A 22,260-nucleotide genomic window follows, 5' to 3' on the forward strand; every position below is an offset into this window, starting at 1 on the left:
TAAGCAACTTTAATACGTTAGCATATTCTAAATTTTTAACAAAAGTTACTACTCAATCGTAATAAATCTGGTCAGTACAAAGCAATTTTATAGTTATTATTTAAACACACCCAACCTCATTCTACAAAAATTAATTATAAAGTATAAAATAAGTTAAGTATTCAAAATTTAATTATTATTCTTTTACTTGCGAGAGCAGTGATTATTTTTCTTATGAATTTTCCTCATCCAAATAATGCTCTTACTACGCCACTGAGTGTCAAATTATTGCACTGTACTACCACCACCACATTTTTGTGATCTTAATTTACGAATGGATATTTACATATAAAATTATTTTTTAAATTAATAAACTGCCCGACAAAAGAATGAAAATCATATAAATAGTTGACAGAAATTGAAAAAATATTCTAAATTTGTAGAGCAATATTCTTTACTGAATAAAAAATTTATGTAATGAAGATGCAATTTTTTTGCTCAGAGGTAGGGAAATTTTTTTTTTTTGTATATCAAAGAATATAACTATTATTACGCTACTGTTAAATAAATTTTTAATCATAGTTCAATTTTATAGTTGATACTCTTCTAACCAATTCAAAACCACGACAATAGAAAGATATAAATTGGAACGTGTTCATTTCATTGCACTAGTTATGTTACTCGTAGCCTGGTGTGATATCATGACCTCGTTAAAAAAAGAAGAGCATGTATAAGGTTTCAATTGTTCATTTTACAATTTCTTATATAGCTAAATAATATCTTAATTAACTTAGCATAGAAATAATATTTTGTAAAACCATCATGTCTAATACTTAATATATATATATAAACACACCAAATTAATTATTACAAAAGATAATCATGTTAAAAAATTTAAACTTTAAATAATAACTATGAGTTTGTTTTATTTCAAACAATTAAAATAAAAAAATAAAAACATGGAATGATCGTGAAACTCATGGCAAAATTTCATATCAGATATATACTTTAAAACCGGTGTTTTGATACTGGATTGAAAAAATTAAAAGGCCAGAATTTTTTCTTTGAAAATTTTATTTCTCGGTAAAAAGTATCACTTTGAATTTTAATGTTATTTCAGTAATACACTTAATATGTAAAAATGAAAATATCCCTTTTTATGTATCCTGAATATTTTTCAAAATATTAGATAGGTACATGGCATTTAAAATTATTAATTATATACATATTTTTCGATTTCTTTTGTTATAGTTTTGAAAAAACGTGGTTTCATTAAATACAATAAATAAAAATAATTTGTTTATAAATAAATTTTTTTTTGTGCCATTATGTTGTATGGCATAAGTGCACATCGGGACATAGATTTAGTAAAGTTTAGTCTTTCTAAAAATGTTTTGAATACTTTGTTGAAATTTGTATGAATTTAAACGATTATTAAATTTCTGTGGCTATTTTCTAAAACTGGCATGTCAATTTAAGCCAGTTTTCAGGAATGAAAAACAAATTTAAAAATTTCATCGATGTCTTATGGAAAATAACGATTTAAATGTTAAAAACACGTTCCTGCATAAATATTATAAAAAATTTCGAAAACCCAGTTTTGTGATACACAAATATATATATATATATATTTTTTTTCCTTGCCTTAATCCCAACTACTTGGGGTCGGCCACCCTTATCCTAAACTTCTACTTGACACGATCTTCCACATTCTCTACGCTCATATAAGCTATCCTCATATCGCATTCAATAACATCTCTCCATCTCTTTTTTGGTATTCCTCTAGCTCTTCTTCCTTCAACATTAATTTCTACAATTGTTCTTACGGCTTCCGATTCTTCTCTTCTCATAACATGACCAAACCATCTAAGTCTATTTTCTCTCATATTATCATATAACGATTGACACGCTGATATATAAATTTAATAAATATATTATAATCTACGAATTTATAATTTTAAAAATGATAAAAATAAACATATTTTATAATATTATCAAGTGTTTTTTTGTTTTTTAAACTAATTCAAAATAATATTGTATAACCTATATTATACATTAAATAAATAGAAAGGCATATCTACGGTTTTTCAATTTGTGGGTAGCTAATACCAGATCACCTTTTATTATATATCATTTATAACTTATTTTCACATTCCCAATATTTCACATTAATAATATATAAGTAGGCAAAGAAAAATAATTTTAACTCTTCTAAAATTACTTCTTAAAATATTGTAGAATATAATAAAAGAGATATAAAAACCGGTCTTCAGAAAACCTGATTTTTTTCAACCAAAATATTTTAGGGTATCGTTTTTATTTGTTTGAAGACACGAAAAGAGTTCTAAAATATGATGCAAATCTAATGTGATCGTTGATTTTAAGTAAGAAGAGTTACTTTTTTTTATGATAAACATTAATTGGAGTAGTCAATCATGAAAAGCACTCCACTATCCTATAACAAAGGTACTTAATGTTGAATATGTCGATAATATTAATATTGCTAACACAATAGGATTTAAGTTAACGGCTTAAATATTAGCTAAGGTACTATTGATTTACTCAGCGGTTTCTTTTGTATCCGCCATTACTCAAATTCATACTGAACAGATTTTGTTAGACATTACGTCAAAAGAACACAAAACGTATATATTTGAAATTAATACAATTTCTATTTGAATTTTAAGGGTTATAGGACATTAAAGCCAAAAATCATACAATTTTCGGTAAAAATTGCTGATTTTGTAATCTTTTGTATAGTAACCAGAATACTCTTTTCATATCGAATTATTTCAAATTAAAGATTGTTTATTGTAATATATTGATAAAAAAAAAATACGTCTCGGCGACTTATTTTCTATGATTAATTAACCTCGAAAATCAAACTATATAAATGGATATGTTACATTTGATTAAAAACGCTTGGAATAGTTTTACGATAATAATTTTAATCATAGTGACATATTAATCAGTATTAATCTAAATAAATGCTTCAAGTCTACTACGATGGATTCCAACTGTAATTCAATTTTATAGAATGTTCTTAAAATTTAATTTCCAGTTTATGACAATGGGTGTATTTAGAAATTCATAATGGGAAGACATAAAAAATATGATTAATAGATAAATAACCTTAAATAATTATCGTGTACTCGAATTATAAAAAAAAGACCAGCACAGTAGGGTTGCGGCATAGTAGCATATGGCATAGTTGAGACAAGTATAAATGATATCTAACAGTAACTGAAATCACTATCATAAAAAACGTTTCAATGCAAATCTGTATTGTTTAATTTTTAGAAGGAATTATTGAATTATTCTAAAAGTAACACGAATTCCTATTTCTTTATTTATATACCTATTACCAGCTATATGATTTATAAGTATAATACATGAATAAATACTTATTATAGTAATTAAATTTAGTATGAAATTGACGTTTAATAATTTAATATTGTAATTTTTACGGATAAATTCTAAAAAGTTATTAAGTTGTTGAATACAGAATGACTTTTTTAAATATAAACAATTTGATTTTTCTTAAAATAATAATTATATAAAGAAAATTAATTGATATTTTTTTATTTATATATTTCTTGATTTATTAATTATTAAGTTTTTTTTAATTTATTCTTATACATTATAAAGGTTTCAACTTTATTTCTCAAATGATAACATAAATATTTAAATGTTTAATAAAATAAAAATTATTTAATTAAGAAAATGATAGGTCAAAACAATTTTTGAAATAGTACTTAAGAAGTTTTTAACATTTTTCAATATATACCGGAGAAGGAGGGTAGCAGAATAATACGTTATGGTAAAAATAACCTAACCACACCTCACCTCCACTCTATATTTCAAAATAGTGATAACTTACGAAATAATAGATTCAAAGTTGTCATTGACAACTTTGTTTATACTTTGTCTTTCGTAACCGTAATTGATCATAAGCCATTATTAGCTGTAACATTTTTTTTTAACTGGTAGCCTCCTACCATTTAATATACTTAACAAGTATTAGTTATTGGATTAACATTAAAAGTTGTAAAATATTTAAAACTAACATTTAAATAATTTTTTTAATATCCTATTGTTAAAAAGAGAGAGGAGGTTATATGGGGCATTAACCTCATACCCATTTCTATAACTATACCATTTAACCTGAAATATAAACATAAATAACTAAAAAAAAAAAATTTTAATATAAATAATAATATAAATAACAAATATTTTCCACTCCAAAATAACTTTTGTTTAAAATTTAAATACGTATTTAATACGGTGATCGTTTTTATATAGATAATAATGTGTTAAGACAATTTTTTTTAACATTAGTAAGTAATTTAAGCTTTAATTTAACATTTATTTAAAGCTCGAAGTATTTCTGGAGCATTTTCAAAAGTTCATATGAAATAATATACTTTTCATGGAAAAGTAACAATTTTGATTGCCCCCCTTGTGAGCAGGTTAAGGGTCAGATTTTGAAAAAAAATAAATCTAAGGAAAATAATTACTTTAAAAAATAAATACACATAAAAAGAATTTTGATTCAATTATATAAATAAGCTATGACAATTTAAAAAAAAAGTTAAAGATTGTCGAAATTTACCGATTTTAAAAATTGTTATTTTATAAAGGACTTTCTCCATTTAAGAGAACAAGAATATTTTTTTAATTTTTACGGTAATGTCTTTAACTAGATACAATTAGAGATATTTTGACATATCGTTAAAAAAATCGGTCAAGTGAGAGCTGAATAAAGTAGTGACAAGCATAAAAGAAATATATATTTATACTAACACATTATGGTAAAATGAATACCTTCTCACAGCTTTGCATTAAAGCTAAAAGGTCAATAAACATTTCTGTATCAGCTAAATATTTTCAACGGTGGGGTATACTCACTCTTATATATAATGGAAAAGTACACATTAGCTACCCCTCATTATATCCCCGTAAAACATAGTATTAATTATGCATTAAGGGTGTTTTCACAGATAACTAACATTTTAAATTGAAGAAAGGATTAAAAATAAAGAGGAAAAATTATTTACCTTCGTAAATGGAAAACAAGTTTACCTTGGGTGGACCACACAACAAAAAAACCTCATGAAAACACTACCGATGTATGCCGTCAGACGATCGACCCTGTACATACTACTCCCACGTTGTCGATTTTACAAAAAGATATTGCTATTTACAACAATATTAAAACTGATTCAAACAATAATTGCTATTATTATAAATTTACTATTCAATTATAAGATACTTTAGTGATGTCTAAGGCGAAAAATCAAAATGATTTATTGATTACTTTTGTTTTCCGACCTCCTTAGTCCATACACCGTTGTCAAACGTCGTTAAGTCGATACACTCGATTACATCTCAATGTAGAATATTCCCTATTGTAACAATACCGGTGTATAACCATTATCAATAACACATTACACAAACCGTACTCATTATGACACTGTTGTCCATTATATTGTTTTTTACGGTTGTAACACTTTAACACAATGTTAAAATTACTTTTTTTCACCAATGACGGTAAAAATTTATAATTGGTTAAACCACATAAAAAAATCACTACTATGACTAAATTAACTCAGACAAGAAATACTCAAGTAATTCTTGAATAGTAAAATAATTAATGATTTAATTTTAACACAAAATTCAATATTTATAACAGTTAACTGACATAAAAATCTTGCAGTATTATGTTAAAATATATAATTAGGCTAAAGTCACAAAATATATAAAACACAGTATGTTTCAGAAAGAATTACTATCAAAATTTGACATTTTAATGTCATACACATTTTTTAATTAAAAAAAACTATTAACATTATATTTTATAACGATTTAACTATTCTAAAATGTTCAGTGACTACAATAATTTGTATCTAATCATTGCAAATTATAAAATTAACGAAATATTTATAATTTATTTAAAAATATACAGTCAATATTAAATAGAAAAATCATTTTTTATTATTTCTTATTAAAATTAGAATGTAACAACTTTTAATTTTTTACATGTAGTTTAGCTTATTTTAAATATATCAAGAAAATTACTAAATAACAATATACTTAGTATTAAATAATATGACCTTGAAAATATATCTTTAATGATTATTATACTATAATATTTGATGTTATTAGTTCTCTAGACTAAAGTAATTATATACTTTAAAAAGACTATAGTTTATGAAGTGAACTCAAGGTTCATTATACAGGGAATATTTAATTATAAATAAATTACGATTTTTAGAGAATATTTTTAACTTACTAAAAATAATTTTTTATAAATAACGATTCCTACCTTCGTGTATTTAGCCCTTAGTGTTTGTTTCAAACTACAGTAAGTTCTGGAAGTATTTTTTGCTTCAGTATTGACATTTATACTGTTTAATCATAAGATCAGTTTATGTAATAGCAACATATTGATTAACCAATTAAAAAAAAAAAAAATTTCATTTCAAAAAATGAATTTTAAAGTTTAAAAAATATTAATTCTTATTTATATTTCTAGAACGCGGGTATAGTTTTCTAGAATTTTGAATATTTTAAAGCACATTCTACATTACAAAAGTCAAGCAACTGATATAACAATAACTCAGAAAAACCTTCTTTGGTAAAGTAAAGAAAAATATACTAAATATATTTATAGAAAATAATTGCCTGTAAACTAATTGGTGTCAAAGCTTGTGAAGATCATGATAAAAATTAACATTTTTTTTTAATTATACATACTATTATTATCAGGAGCTAGTATAGAGGCAGATCAAGTAGCCAGAGACCTGGTTGTTTTTGGGGCAGCTTTTCTTTAAGAGATCATATTATTATTTTAGATTAAATTTTAACGGGTAAATTTATTATATTTTTTTAAAAGCAGGGTTTTTCAAGTAAACCTGAAAGTTATAATATCATTCACATTTTTATGAAGAACATGCGGTATGTAAAATTTAAACATAATTTGAATTTAATAGTCTTAAAATTGTTTTATGTTTATTTACACATTTTATGGTGTGATAATATTAAGTTTTACATTATAATTTTTAGAATATGTTTTTTTTTAATATTTAAGACTTGTACTTTTAATAAGAGAAATTTTAGAAGTAAGGTTAAAAATAGATATTGTTAGTTTTTAAATGATAAGGAAAAGGTGTAAGAATAATTTAACCTAGGCATGCCAAAAGCGAAATATGCCACTGAATAACATAAACATTATAATGACTGTACTTTTTACTACTTATTTTCAAAATATAAAAATACATGAATATTAAATCATTTTAACTAAAAGAAAGTCACCAAGTATTTTCAGTTAACATAAAAATGTTTCAAATGAAAATATCAGAAGTCTAATAGTTTTACAAAAATTACTATAGGTTCACACATCATTAGTTCATTATGCAATACAATGTTCATTATTAAACATGTTCTTGTTAAGTAAATGTTAACCATATATAATGTTTAATTTTTTAATGAACACTTGTTTTCTCAAATACCGAAACGCGGACAAATGAGAACTTATAATGGATAGGTACGCGCGATAAATATATTTACCATGGAAATTTCACCCGTTCTACGTTAATCAGCTTCCTTCTGTAAAAGTACGCTTATTACACTATAAAAAATACACAATTAACACATCTCAGTAAACAATAGAGAGTAAAAGGCAACAAAAACAATTATAAATCATTAAATCCAAGAACAGTAATCTTAAAAAGAAACGGAAATTTGATTACGCCGGTGACGTATATTAACTCATGTATGTTACACTATTTTCTCGCGTGTGATTTTGCAGCTTAGCGTTTATTTAGAACACGTGTCGGTTAAAGCAGAAGGCAGTAACAAAAAAGCGAAAGTCAGCTAAGACTGAGTATCTTCGGACGATAATTCGGATGGTTTATTTGACCCGAGGTGTGCCATATATCTACATGCTTGTCACCGATTACCAACACCATAGTGTGCATGGGATTATAATCAGGATAAATACACTATCAAATACAATCATTTGAGGTCGTTGTCCCGGAGGCGAATTTCGCAAAAAACTGTATATTGAAATGTAGTCTTATTCAAATTATTCTTCACACGTTATTAAGCGAAATTTTAATCTACAGAAATATGTCATATTTAGTTATGCATAAGTTACAAATAAAAATCAGAACATCAGCAAATTTACATATAATAAAAAAATATATATGTAAAATTATTGTAGTTTATATTTATTATTATAATCATAGGCGTAAATTAGGAGAGGGACTTAGAAGTGCTCCAAAATTTCAAAAAACTACATAAGGTGACTTCATCAATTAAGAGTTTTTCAACTTTACAATTCTTTATTAATTTATATTTTTATATAATTTTCATAATGTTAATACATATTTGTTTTCTGTAAAATTCTCTATAATAATTTTGTAAAAATATTTATAATTAATTAAGACGAAAATTGTAGTTAATTAAATATGGAAAATTGGAATTTTCTAGTGAATGAACAGTTTTGTATATTGCATCAAAAATTGTTATATTGTAGTAGGACTTATTTTATATATTTTCTTTGTTACAAAAACCTCTAGCAAACAATTATTACAATCAAATTTGATAATTTTTTACTTAAAAACTCAGTGGTGTTCTTTTACTTTTAGTATTTATTCACTGATAGAAGTTAGATATATTAAGCCCTTTCAAATATTTTTTGATTTTGACCTTATGATTATGATTAAATATACAATTATTATATTTTTAAAATTTCCGTTCTAACTAAAATAAATACTGATATTATGTTTAAAAGTAATTAAGACATTTTTAGAACAAGAGCACTAATCATATTTTTTTTCTCAAAGACTAAAAATGTATTTAATAAAAAAAGTATTATTATTATTAATTACACTGATTTAGAATCTTCATCTTATTTAATAATTTTAACTAAATTAGTTAAAATTTTTAGATTGAGTTCTTATAAGTGTATCAATTTGTATAATGTTAATAACATAAAAATAAAACTCAGTATAGTCTGGACCCTACAAGTGAAAGTAATATTTATCATTATCATACAACGCTTCACAATAAGATAGTTCTTAAAAAAAATTGAAAATATCTAACGTAAATTTTACAATTTTTGACTTGTATTATCAATTACCTAAAAAAAAAAGGTGATCGGACACATAAATATATGTATATGTTTAAAATATGTATATAGTTTATAATTTTTAAATGCATATTATTTGTTATTATTTAAAAAGTTGTAAAAATTGACAAATTTTTACGTAAATTTCGCACTTTTTTAGTTTACTCATAGAAGACAAACATTTAGAACATTTTTCTTTTAATTATATCATTATGTTACAGGTTATACTTAACATTATCATAAATTTCAAAATCTCCCATTTTTACCAGAAATTGTTTGATTTTTGTAATAATTGGCCTATAATACATAGAAATTAAAATTTCAGATATTGTCTCTTTTATTATCTTAACGTACATTACTACATTTTCTTTAATTTGATATAAATTTAAAGAACACATTCAAAACATTTTTGAAACAAATAACTTTACATGATATTTAAACCTTCTCAATACTTTGATTAATGTTTGGATTTTCTAAAAAAGTGCATTGTCAGCAATGTATATATTTAAAAATGTTGTTATCAAAAATTTCGTAATGATTTTTCTAGTGTTTAATAAGTTATTTCATGATAAAATGAAAACTAAAAATATCAATATCGACTATTTTATAACAATTGTAATTTTTTGGGGCATATCATTTTATCATGAGAACTGAAATGAATTTTGCTAAATTATGGCACTGATAGCTTCAAGCAATACAATTAGTATTTTACGATGTATTGTTGAGAAAATTTGGTCGAGTAGGAACAAAGTATTCATAAGGATAGATAAAATAAAATACGAAATAATAATATCAATATCTTTTCAGCTACGCATCAAAGCTAAAACTAAAATTTAAAATGAAATTATATTGTGCTATATAAATCTCCCTATTTTTTATTTGAAAAATAAATTAATTACTACTGCTTTGGTTTTTCCCATTGGCACAACTAACAGGGATAGAGGGGCTTAGTCAAAGAATAACAAGGCCCAAAATTAATTCATAATTTTTATTTTTCATTTTTGACATCCTCTCTAAAAACTATTACTTTTGCCAGTGTGGTGTAAGGGAAAACCTTTATAGCTCAACGGAATCGAAACCCGGTGCTTAGGACTCAGGCACGACGTGTTATCGACAGAACTAAGTAAGCCGCCTATAATTGTAGAAAAAATGTTTAGCCTGTTCAATAACTTTTTCCCAGTTATAGATTCTCCACAAAAGTAATACTGTTTATAGAGTTAAAATGGTCATAAACACTCGCAACCTGTAATATGCATTATTACATTTTAACAATTATACCTGATTAATTATAAAGAAATCAGTAAATAAACAATTCTGTGCATACTAATCAAAATTTTATCAGCTGAAATATAACAGAAACGCATCTTGCATTAATTTTTAATGCGCATTGTTTTTTATTTAGTTAGTATTTCGCAATTGTTTGAAAATTATGTATATAAATTATACACACAAGACTATAAACAATAAATAATTCCAATAGCATAAACGGACACGGTCAGTCTATAACGCATACCTGCACACCTTAAGGCATAAAAATATATTGTGTCATTAATATAGACACACTATTTTTCTATGCGGCTTTGCTTCAGTAAAAAAATTCGTGATTCAAATCTTCCTATTACGAAACAACTTCATAACCAGATAATTCATTATCACACAATAACTAAAAACGGATGATTTTGAGGAAAGAGATGCAGTAAAATAATAACAGTAAAAATGTATTAACACATGAATATAACTCTTCAAAATAAACTAACGATTCAAAAATCAATAAATAATAAATTGATCACAATATGTTTATATTTTAAATAAAATACGAATAATGTCATAATTCAATTCAACATTGCCACGTAGATAGTTTTGGATCAATAAATATTGAATATAATTAATGGTAATTGTACAAAATGTATATTTGTCTTTGATATTAATGCAATTGATAATAATTTGAATTAGTATTTATTTTTTAAATTTTTTTGGTTCATGACTAATTCCAATCTGGGTTTTATAACTAAGCTATTTGTCCACACCTTAAAGACGTCATAGTTATAAATGGTTGGTAGGTGAACTGCTTATAATATTTATTTATGATTATTTGTTCTTATTTTATGATTGTATAACAATTAAACGCACGTGTTTACAATCTATTGTTTAAACTTAAGCTTACTATTACGAAGTTATTTTAATTTAAAGGAAAATTTTTAATTAATTTGTAAATACAAGTCATAACCACATAATATTTTAATTATTACACTAGTTATGTTAATTATAACTCTTATAACAAATTTATGCTGCATAATAGTATTTTTTTATACCTAATTGATGATCAATATTCAATGTTAAGTTATACCAGTTAATTAATTTATTATTATTGAAAGAAAATTGTGTTTATTAATATTTTGTTTAATTACATTGAAATTAAAGAATTCAATAATTATTGTTGTAATCAAAATTATAATAAAATTATTTAAATACATTACAACTTATCTAAATCAAAATACCTTATAGATTTTTTTTTAAAACAATTTTAATACCTTATAGAAAAATAAAAATTATGAACTAATTTAAAAATGTAATTTCATTGTATATTTTTGTTTAATTATTACTAATAGTATTGCACGAAATATGGGGCCGACCCCAAGTAGTTGGGATTAAGGCGAGGAAAAAGAAGAATTGTACGAAATAAAATAATATCATGTTTTTACAGATAACGAGATTTTTTTTTTAACCAAAACACAAAATTACGGATTTAAATAATTTTTAATGAATAATAAAAGTATTTTTTTGTCTTCCTCCCTTCCCAACATTTTTTTTTTTTTGAAAATAGGTCTCAGAAAATATTTTAACTAAAATAAAACAAAATTCTAATGATAACGCAAAATAAAAAGTTAATTTTTAAATTATACTAATTGATATAACAAGGACCGATGTTATTTATGTATGTTTATACATATAATAACAATTTATTTGAATTTTACTAACTATTACTTTTTATTTATTTACAAATAACATCTATAAACAGTAAACAAGATGGAATATTTAATAATAAAGCCAATTCAACATTTTTAAATTTGTCTAATACGAATTGAACAACTCCTTTTATTAAGACAACATTTCACTTTTAATAGATTCTTTAACCAACTATGTTTTAATATGATTAAAATTCAAATATTGAATACTATATCGGTTATTTAGATTTGAAGTGGATAATATTGTAGTTTTTTTTTTATCTAAGATATTGTTAAAATAATGTGTAATTAAAACAAACTACACATTATTTGCGCGAGAAATAAGCAACCGATAAGCGATAATCTAAAGTAGTGTTAAGATAAAAAAAATGCATGGATTAAACACATAAAGTAAATAAACTACACTAAGCTAATCGTTAGTGTTATGTTGACATAATGTCGAATAATCAAAAATGTTTAACTAGACCGAGTACTCCAAACTAATGACATCGTAAAAGCATAATATTACGAAAAATAATGAGTGAAATGTGGATCATTAATAAAACAATAACCAAAGAGTGACGAAATAATTTGCCAAAGTATTATTTTGAAATACTAGGATGTATTTTATTATGGCATAATATATTATCATAAATCGTCATGGTGACTGCTCGCTTAGTGTCGAGAATCACCTCATATTTCCATTATTTTGTACAATTTAAAAATAATAATTTATCATTACATCATCAGTTTTATGTTTTGAAAAATCAAAAGAAAACGTTTTGTGTTAAAAAGAAGCATACAACATTTGAGACGTTTAAGTCATTGATGTATTAATTTGCATGATTATTTCTGTCCCATGGTATTTGGTAAAGTTTAAATTGAAACGATTTTCTTAATAACATCATTAAAAATAAATAAAATATTCACTATTTAAAGTTATTTTGATAAAATGTTTTACAGATTACATATAATATTTTTAAGTGTAGAATGAATTCTTCATAATAAAATATACAAGAGAAGAGTTAACTTTTTTTGAAACCAAGAAAAAAAACGATTTCTATTCTATTACCAGCTACGTTTGTAGGTATAATTTGGTTGATATGATTGTTCATAATTATCTACTATGTCATGGCAATAACTGCATTACGTTAACAATTATGTTGGGGCTAATTTTAATTCTTTAAGATAATAAAACTTTTATATGTGACAGTATAATTAACTTTACCAAGATTTATTATAACACATTTAACTAAAAAAACAACTAAAAAAAATTAGATATATCTATATTATTTTTTAATTTTATATGTAAATGTAATTATTATATACAACATTACATATTTAATGTCTCGAGAAGTCGCAGATCTACTGTGTATTTACGGATTAGGATGAGTTAACGTATATTAAAATAAAATATTGCAATTTATCAAACATATAACATTCAAACAACATTCTAATATACAATCTACGATAGGAGCGACGTTTTTTGTTGATTATGTATAACACAATAAGTCATATAGACATATTTGTATCAAGAAACATAATAGTTTTTAAATTCTAATTCTTATCAAGTTTCTTTTACTAACAATTTTTAGAAAAATAATGGAATCTAGAAATATTTCATGTCTCTGATAATGATAATGGGTTGAAAGCATTTTTAAATCCTCTTAAAATTTAATTTTAATACTGCCTTGGGTATCCTTATATATTATTATCAGCTGTTCATGTGAGTCGAAACAATCTTATGAGTATATTAAAAATACATAATATTCCAATTTCGACTTGAGTTATGAAGATAGCTATTAGGATTACTGTATAAAACCTTGTCCTAAGAAAATACCATTCGTGTTAAGCCATAAACATAATAAACACATAAATACATATGCCTTAAAAACAGGAAAATCTTTCTTACAGATTTAGGCAATTTTAATATCAATGAAACATTCCGTTAGCTATTTTATTTATGAAGCAAATGTACATAGAGTAGTAGACTTGACATAGAATTCTATTCATAAGAAATGTTAATCCTATATTAGGGTCATACTCACTATTGATAATTAAAATAAACGATACAAAGGCTATTTCATGAATAATTATTTAAAAAACATATCTCCCCCCCAAAAAAAAATCTTTATTTTATAGATTGGATATAATCATCGAAACTTTATAAAATTATTGTCAAAGAGTAAATTGTGAAGTAATAAGTAAAAAATGTTATCTTTATTAGGTATTTAAATATTTGCCACTAATTGTCATGGGTTTATTAAGATTAGTCATCAATGGTGGGTACTGACTTAATATTTTTATAGTTTTATACCGACGATATTGCCTTATTGTCTCAATAATTACAAACGTAATTTTTTCACATTATTAACACTTAGTTTAGAATTTTAACAATTTCGATCAAAGGAGTTCTCAAGTAATTAATTTTCAGTTATCTAAAATACTTCTAAGTTCATTACTCAATAGATTGTGGCTAAATAAATTGAATTGGTTTAAGACATACTCACTGTCACTTGTAATAAGATTTTATCTTGATAAAAGCATATAGTGAAAATATATCTATATGTGATTATAAAAAAATTAGGCTGTATCCCCCATAACAAAAACCATCATATTATTCTATAATATTATAGTATACTTTATATTATTATACTTTCTAATATTTTTTCTTTTGAAAAAATACTCAATTTGGATGTCGATCTTTATTTTGAAGTATCACAATTATATGGTCGTAATCTATCGAACACTAGAATATTACATTTCTTAATAATTTATAAATATATATATTTATATAAATATCTAAAATATTTATAAAAAAATACTTTAAAAATATCAATTAGAAAACGTAAATCGGGATATCCATTCAATAAGTTTATTAATTGTGTACTTTCCATAAATGAACATAACTATGTTATATTTTATATTTTTTTACTATTTATACAATGATATAGTACAAATTAGAGACTAAATTATGATAAGTGTAACATACATTATAAAACATGTGAAATAAATCTCTAAATCATTACACGAGATTACTACATTGTTATTATCTGCTGATACTTACAAAAATTAACGAACATATTAGTAGTTTTTATCAAACATAATATGAAATATTATAGTCATAACTGTTTTAGTAAAAAAGAGAGAATTGACTTATAATATTCAATTTCGATGAGAAACTGAATGGTATATAATAATCATTATAATAATATATATTAATAATCATATATATTAAATAATTATTTAACATAATTATATAATTACCATGTATTTACTACAAATACATTAAAAACTATACTTCTAAGTCTACTGATATGTTATTAAAGTCTTGATATTATTTTAATGAAAATGTTTTTGATATTTTGTTTAAAATCTAATGTAATTATTTCAATTGTCAAAGTAAATTAATTATATTCAGAAAATAATTAATAATATCTACAGTATACTCTATTGTATAGTTAAAATATAAAATTTTTTTAAGAAACAATGACATTTTTTTTAAAAACAGTAAATTTTTAAAGAATATTACAGTTTTGTTACATCACTTTAGTGGTCTACAATGATGATGATGGATTCGTTAGAGACCACAGTGTAAGATGATAAAAAACCTTAATTTTACTTTCGCTTATAATAGAATTTTGTTAGTTTTATCGTGTGAAACACAAGTGTATGAATATATTTGTTAGGTAATAAACTTGTGACGGGAAAACCTTTGGGTTATTACCAAATATCATTCTGATTTTTAACCAGATCCAAAAAATAGATAGGTCCGTAATATTGATTTCATATTTTGGACCGGGTTGGGTTAGGCCTTAATTAAAAATTAACTGACCTGGGTACCATAGGGGAAATTCAAGCATTGATAGGACTGTGTACGTTTATGTAAATTTAAAAAAATAATTTTTTTTTTTGAAAATAATATTTATTGAGTGAAACTTAAAAAATTATACATTATAATTACAATTTTAGTATTTTTTAAATGGATAAGATAGAATTAAATTTCGCTAATTTTTTTTATAGCACCGGTCCGGTATAAGGCCTAAAATTTTACATATGTATTTGATTNTTTATTGAGTGAAACTTAAAAAATTATACATTATAATTACAATTTTAGTATTTTTTAAATGGATAAGATAGAATTAAATTTCGTTAATTTTTTTTATAGCACCGGTCCGGTATAAGGCCTAAAATATTACATATGTATTTGTGTGGGATCGACCCGTATTTTTCACACCAAAACTGATCTCTGGTTTTTTATTATTTTATACAAATAATCGGTACAGATACAATTCGTAAGACAGTTGATAATTAATATAATTGAATAAACACATTTTTCCCAGTACCTTCTCGGAATTTGAAACTATTTCTAAAATTAATAAACTTCATTCTCCAAGAGTCATAAGAGTTAAAAATATTAGATTCCAATATAAAATGATATACATTATATGTTCATTTAAAGTAATTTATATATCATTGTACTATAGATAGGTGAAAATTAAATCGATACTATATCAATAAATAAAACACAAAAAAATATTTTACATCTGGACATTATATTTATAGGTATTTTTTTTTAATCTATAATTTGTGTTATCAACTTTTTGTCTAGATATACGATTTTTATTTTTGAGTATAAACATTTTTTTTCAAAAATATAAACTAGTTTTTTGTTTGATATTAAGCTGTGGGACTTTAAAGTGGTATATGTAAAATTTGTTATGGACTAGATTTGTCATAAATGAAAAATTTTAACTATCCCTTCAAATTGTATTTTTAACATACTAAATGTATTTCGTAAAGGAGTTTGTGACTCCTTATCTACCCCGAGGTATGCCTTTAAATATAGCCATCTGTTACGTGAAAAATATTTTAAAAATGTAGATGGTAATCGCAGAAGCGTAAGTCGGGAGACTTAAAGGATCTTAGTCCTCCTCTAAATTTAAAACAAATTATATGTACTTTTATAAAACAAACAAAATTTAGGATGACAGAAGAATTCAACTTAGCACATAATTTTTTTTTCATAAATATATTCCTATGAGTATTAAAAAAAAAAAGGCTAGAAAACGCTAATATATTTAATTACTAGTAGTGACATACAGGGAATTTTTTTGATATCCCGCCATTTTAGTCCGTCACAATAAGAAATTAAGTATTTTAAACGGTTCGATTATTGTTTGTGTTACATAAAAAAAAGTATTATAAAAATAGAAAAAAATGTCGTTGTTGAAATAGCTAAGACATTTTAATTGGCAAATTATATTAACATAGCAATTTACTGTAAACATTTAATTATAACGACATCGAATTAAGTGAAATCGATAATAATTAAAACCTAATAACAAAAAGTCATCGATGTCTTATGTAGTTAGGAAAATTTGTTTTTGTTTGCTAGTTAATTACCATTACAATTGCACAATATTCTTTCGCAATAAATGGAAAACAAAACAATAGTACTGTATTTCTGTTTTAAGCAATTTAATTAAAAAAATAGGGGAAAGTATAAAAAATATTTGTTTAACCACTGAAGTTAATTTTTCTGACTTTTCTGAATTTTACCAATATTCAATCATCAAATAGTTATTTTTCTATTTTGAATTTAGATACCGTATATGACAAATTACAAGATGATGCTCATTAACAAAAAGTTTCATAATCACACGTTGATTTTTAATGTTCTAGGAAATGTCTATCGTTACGCTTAGTGCACTTCCCATGTTTCTGCTATTGTGTTTAGATTTTTTTTTAAACTAGGAAAGTAAGAATTGTTTCTTATATTTTACCGAGGAAACCAAAATTAATCTAGTGTTTCTGATTAATAGCTTTACAATAGTTTAACTACAATTTATATACACTATAAAATGAGTCTTAGATTTAACGATTTAACTAAAATGAATAAAAATAGTAAAATTATTTCAAATAAATTTAATCTTGCAAAAAAAAAATTATATCCAGCCTTTTTTTAATAAATCTTAACAGAGCTACAGTTTACATAAACCTTATTTTATTATATTATTTAAGACTTTGATTGGAAAACAAACAATACTAGAAAACACAAAAGAGCAGTATCATTTAATGAACCCTATCGAGTTTCGCTATTTCTTATTTATATCGTCAAAATGCTCAAGTTTTTTTAAAGTTATAGTTGTAGTAAAAAATCTGTAATACAAATCATAAGATAATAATTTTTCATAAAATCCTTGACCTAGTTGGATGATGTGGCACTGGCACATACGTATATCTAATCAACCGTATCATCTCGCTCTTTCTGAAACTTCATTGACCAGTTTCAGATATCAATTAATTGTGTGTATTAAAAAATTCTCTTGAGTTGCAAAGCGACGACGAGTATATGATACAGAAAAGGAAAGAACGTTGAGATTAATAATTATTAATGAGAAGAAGGAGTGGTCTGTCAGGTAACAGCGACGGCAGATTTTAAGTGTTTGCAAGCAACTTTAAGGCCGGGCAACAGGTTACAAGGTAAATTCCTCTCGTGTTTGACTGCTGATATTATGACCATGTGTAAATTACAATTCATATTTAGAATGGCGATGAAAATAATAATAATATATGAAAATACCCGCAGATGATAACACTGAATCAACGAAATGTAGTATACGAGTAGTAATGATATTAACACGTATGCATTAAAGGCGTTTAAGTCTCCAAAATGCAATGCAGTTTAAAAATCACTGAGTTTAATGGTTTATTAAAGTAAATATTTATAAATTTATTATTAATTTTATATATTTTTACATGATGAATTTGTGTGTGCGTAAATGTGTTTACGTAAAGTTTTAGATAAAACAACACAATGTTAAAAAAAGAAGTTTAGCAATTTAATATTAATAAATAATGCAATATTTTAATATTGAACTTTACAATGGGACGTCCTATTAACAACTGAATTACTTATTAAGAAATGGTATTTAACAATTACAAAATGCAAACAGATTTTTCTATGTTTAATTTTGAAAATAAACTATCAGAAAAATGGAAAGTTTTTTTTGTCCCTCCAAAAAAAAAAACAATGCATTAATTAATATATTGTTGTATATTTTGTGTAAACTTAAATGTATTGGAAAATTTTAATTATTCACAATATCTATAAACACAATTTCAACAAAATTTTTGGAGGTGCTTATTATATCTAATATCAGACTCTCTAAAATGTCTTTTTACATAGTTATTCATGTTGTTTTTCTAAAATTTTGGATGATCTAGTTTTAAAATTAGAGTAGTTAAGCCCCCAACTCGAACCAATATTTTTATTATCAATTAAAGTATGGCCAACCTGTTTGTAGGGGTGTAAGAAGTCATTTTTAAGTATTTCGGGAACGCTGATTCTGAAAATTACATCAGAAATATATTGCCAATCTTGTTTTTGGGATAAAGCGTACTTTTAATTTTAAAAGCTTGCATGCTTTTAAAGTTATCTAGCTTTTGTAATAACTATCCAAAATCGAATCATAGTATATCTAATGAACGATATAAAGAATATATAAATATATGAAAGATATAAAGAATATTATAAAATAATAAAACGACCAATTCTTCAGCCTAATTAAATATTAAATTGTTCTAAGAGTAAAAAAACTATACATTTTTGTCCAAAATTTCACAATATATATGTGAAACTGTGTTTTATTTTATCTCGTTTCTTCTATAAAATTTTGGTACAAATTGATTGAAAATTAAATAAATTAGAATATAAATAATAACACATAAAATAAATTGTTACTATGACTATGAATATTAATTATGTCTAATGACTATATTACATTATTATATGAGTTACAAGAACTTATAAAATGTTTCTGGTATTTTTCCCTGGGATTAGAAGATAAGAATACTTCCACGGTCCCTCTGCCAGTCATAAGAGGCGCCTAATGAGATTGCGTCAGGTCGACAGCCGGCGTAAAATTTTTGTCGAAAAATATGAAGAGTCCTAAACAAGTTTTGGTGAGTAAAAAGTAAAAGAATAAAATGTTTCTGGCTTATAAATAGTGTGTTAAAAATGCTTAATCGTTATAGAATAGAAAACAACCCTTCAACCCTCTACTACATATATATTTACCAAGTTTTATAGCATGAAGTGTAATTGTTCAAAAAAAATTTTCTGACGACTTAGTTCACCACTTCATAATAACCCTCAAATTTTAATCATAGATACTACATTTATTAAATAAAAAGGTTATCAAATAGTTTGGAAGAACTTAAATTTAAACAAAACTTTGGTTTTTCTACTCCACTAGATCAAAAGTTGATATGTAAACATATTCACAAGAGAAAATTCCGTTAAAATTTGCTAAAACTCAATATTATATTAATGCATTGAATTTAATTTATACACATTACATTAAAAGTAGAAATACACTGTTATTATATTTCTAATCTATTGTTATACTTCTACATTACTAAAATATAACGCGCAAAAAATAGTTCACAATTTATAAAAAAAATTTTTCATCTATCTACAAAATCATATTTTTTTTTATAAAATTGCTCTGACCTAAACACGAAAGGGTATAAATACTTTCTACCAATTGGAATTTTATGAGTGAACCAAAACTTTAAGAAATATTTAAAAAAAAAACCCAATAAAATAATTTTTATTTATTAGATTTATGGTAGACAAATAAGTAGGCCAATTTTTTTATACTGCTGAAAATTTTCTATCAGTAATTTGAAATTATAACTTTAAAATATTCTATTCCATTTTATCACAATAAAAATTCAACGGCGTAATTAGGATTTTGTCTAGAGAAAAATTTTAACTTCCCATTAAACATGAAATATAATTTTATTTATCATATAATTACTATTATCTTGTGGAGGAAATAACANATTTTAACTTCCCATTAAACATGAAATATAATTTTATTTATCATATAATTACTATTATCTTGGGGAGGAAATAACACATCAATATCCCCCCCCCAATAGTTACGTTAGTGTAAGAATTATCAATATTTAATAATGTAAAATAAATAATATCAACTAATATAACGGATAAAGCATCTTTTTTGTTAATTTTTTTTATATGACATTTTTACACACAACTTTTTTAAGGTATTAGAATCTAATTATTATTACTCATTTCTTCATAATTTTGAAGGTTTTATTATTAATAAATTATTTAATCCTAACAAAAAATTTTTTCAATTAAAAATAATACATTTTACGATTAATATCGTACAAACTTATAACTTTTGAAATAAATAAATAAAGATGTATAAATGATGTACTTACGTTTATAAAGTAATCATTTTGCACGAAATTATATACATAAAAAATATAATTGTTTCATATAATTCGTTAAAACTCTTCAGTTTCAAAAATATTAAAAAATAGGACTAGATGTCAATTGTTAAATTATTTTAGAATAAAACGAATCACTAGGAGAGTAATTTAAAACACACTAAATGGTAATTCACAGCACACACACGAATACGATACGGAATGCGGCCAGTTACTAAACACAACGTAAATCGTTTTAAAATGAATAATGCGGAGTGTGCACTGTGTGGCAAGTATACCAACGCCACCGACCAGGTAATATTCAGGTTAAGATGGGTACACAGCGCAGTTAAGAGTTGCAACCGGGTGGGGGCGACCAAATAATTTCATAGAAAAATGTGTATTAGGGAAAAACACAATGAGTTTATTAGTCTAAGTAATATTAGTAATAGCCCATCAATAATGGTAATAAGAAACTATGTGAAATACAAGGACAAAGTTGATAAGGCTACAGTTTTAGCTGATATAAAAAATTTATTCAAAATGTTTCCTTTAATATGTGTTTTTGTTTATATAAATAAGAAAAATTTGTGAACATTTTTTAATTAATTTAGGTGCTTTCAAAACAGTTGGAAAATTTAAATAATCGAGATTTTGTTATTGTTAGGCAAAATATTTCGTGTCCAATTATCTACACTTTTTAAATGTATTATTTTACCTTAAATAGGAATAAGGCGGACAAGCTTATTATGAGATAACAGTGTTCAATACGCATTATTATGGGCGTTAACAATTTAAGAAGAGGATCATTTCAGTAATAAAGAGTAATTATCCAATAATTTTGTAACTAACCATCTATAACATAGTATACTCGGCTAAGATTAGCACATTAGTTCAAAAACTTTTATATTTTTTATTTTAAAAATCCCAGCACAGTATGGATGCAGTATAGTTGGG

The 22,260-nt window shown here is 24.3% G+C and overlaps 1 protein-coding gene across 1 annotated transcript in view; it reads right to left on the minus strand.

The window, feature by feature from the left end:
- The window catches only part of LOC126895600 (rho GTPase-activating protein conundrum-like), a 32,910-nt gene extending 11,334 nt beyond the window's left edge, over positions 1–21,576 (minus strand). Inside the window, exon 1 of the mRNA XM_050667667.1 lies at positions 21,316–21,576. The gene's annotated coding sequence lies outside the window, so the exon portion shown is untranslated. The remainder of the gene's footprint in view (positions 1–21,315) is intronic.
- Positions 21,577–22,260: the final 684 nt, after the last annotated feature.

The sequence above is a fragment of the Daktulosphaira vitifoliae genome, unplaced genomic scaffold (assembly GCF_025091365.1).
Source record: "Daktulosphaira vitifoliae isolate Bord-2020 unplaced genomic scaffold, ASM2509136v1 Scaffold_1, whole genome shotgun sequence".
Taxonomy (NCBI): Eukaryota; Metazoa; Arthropoda; class Insecta; order Hemiptera; family Phylloxeridae; genus Daktulosphaira; species Daktulosphaira vitifoliae.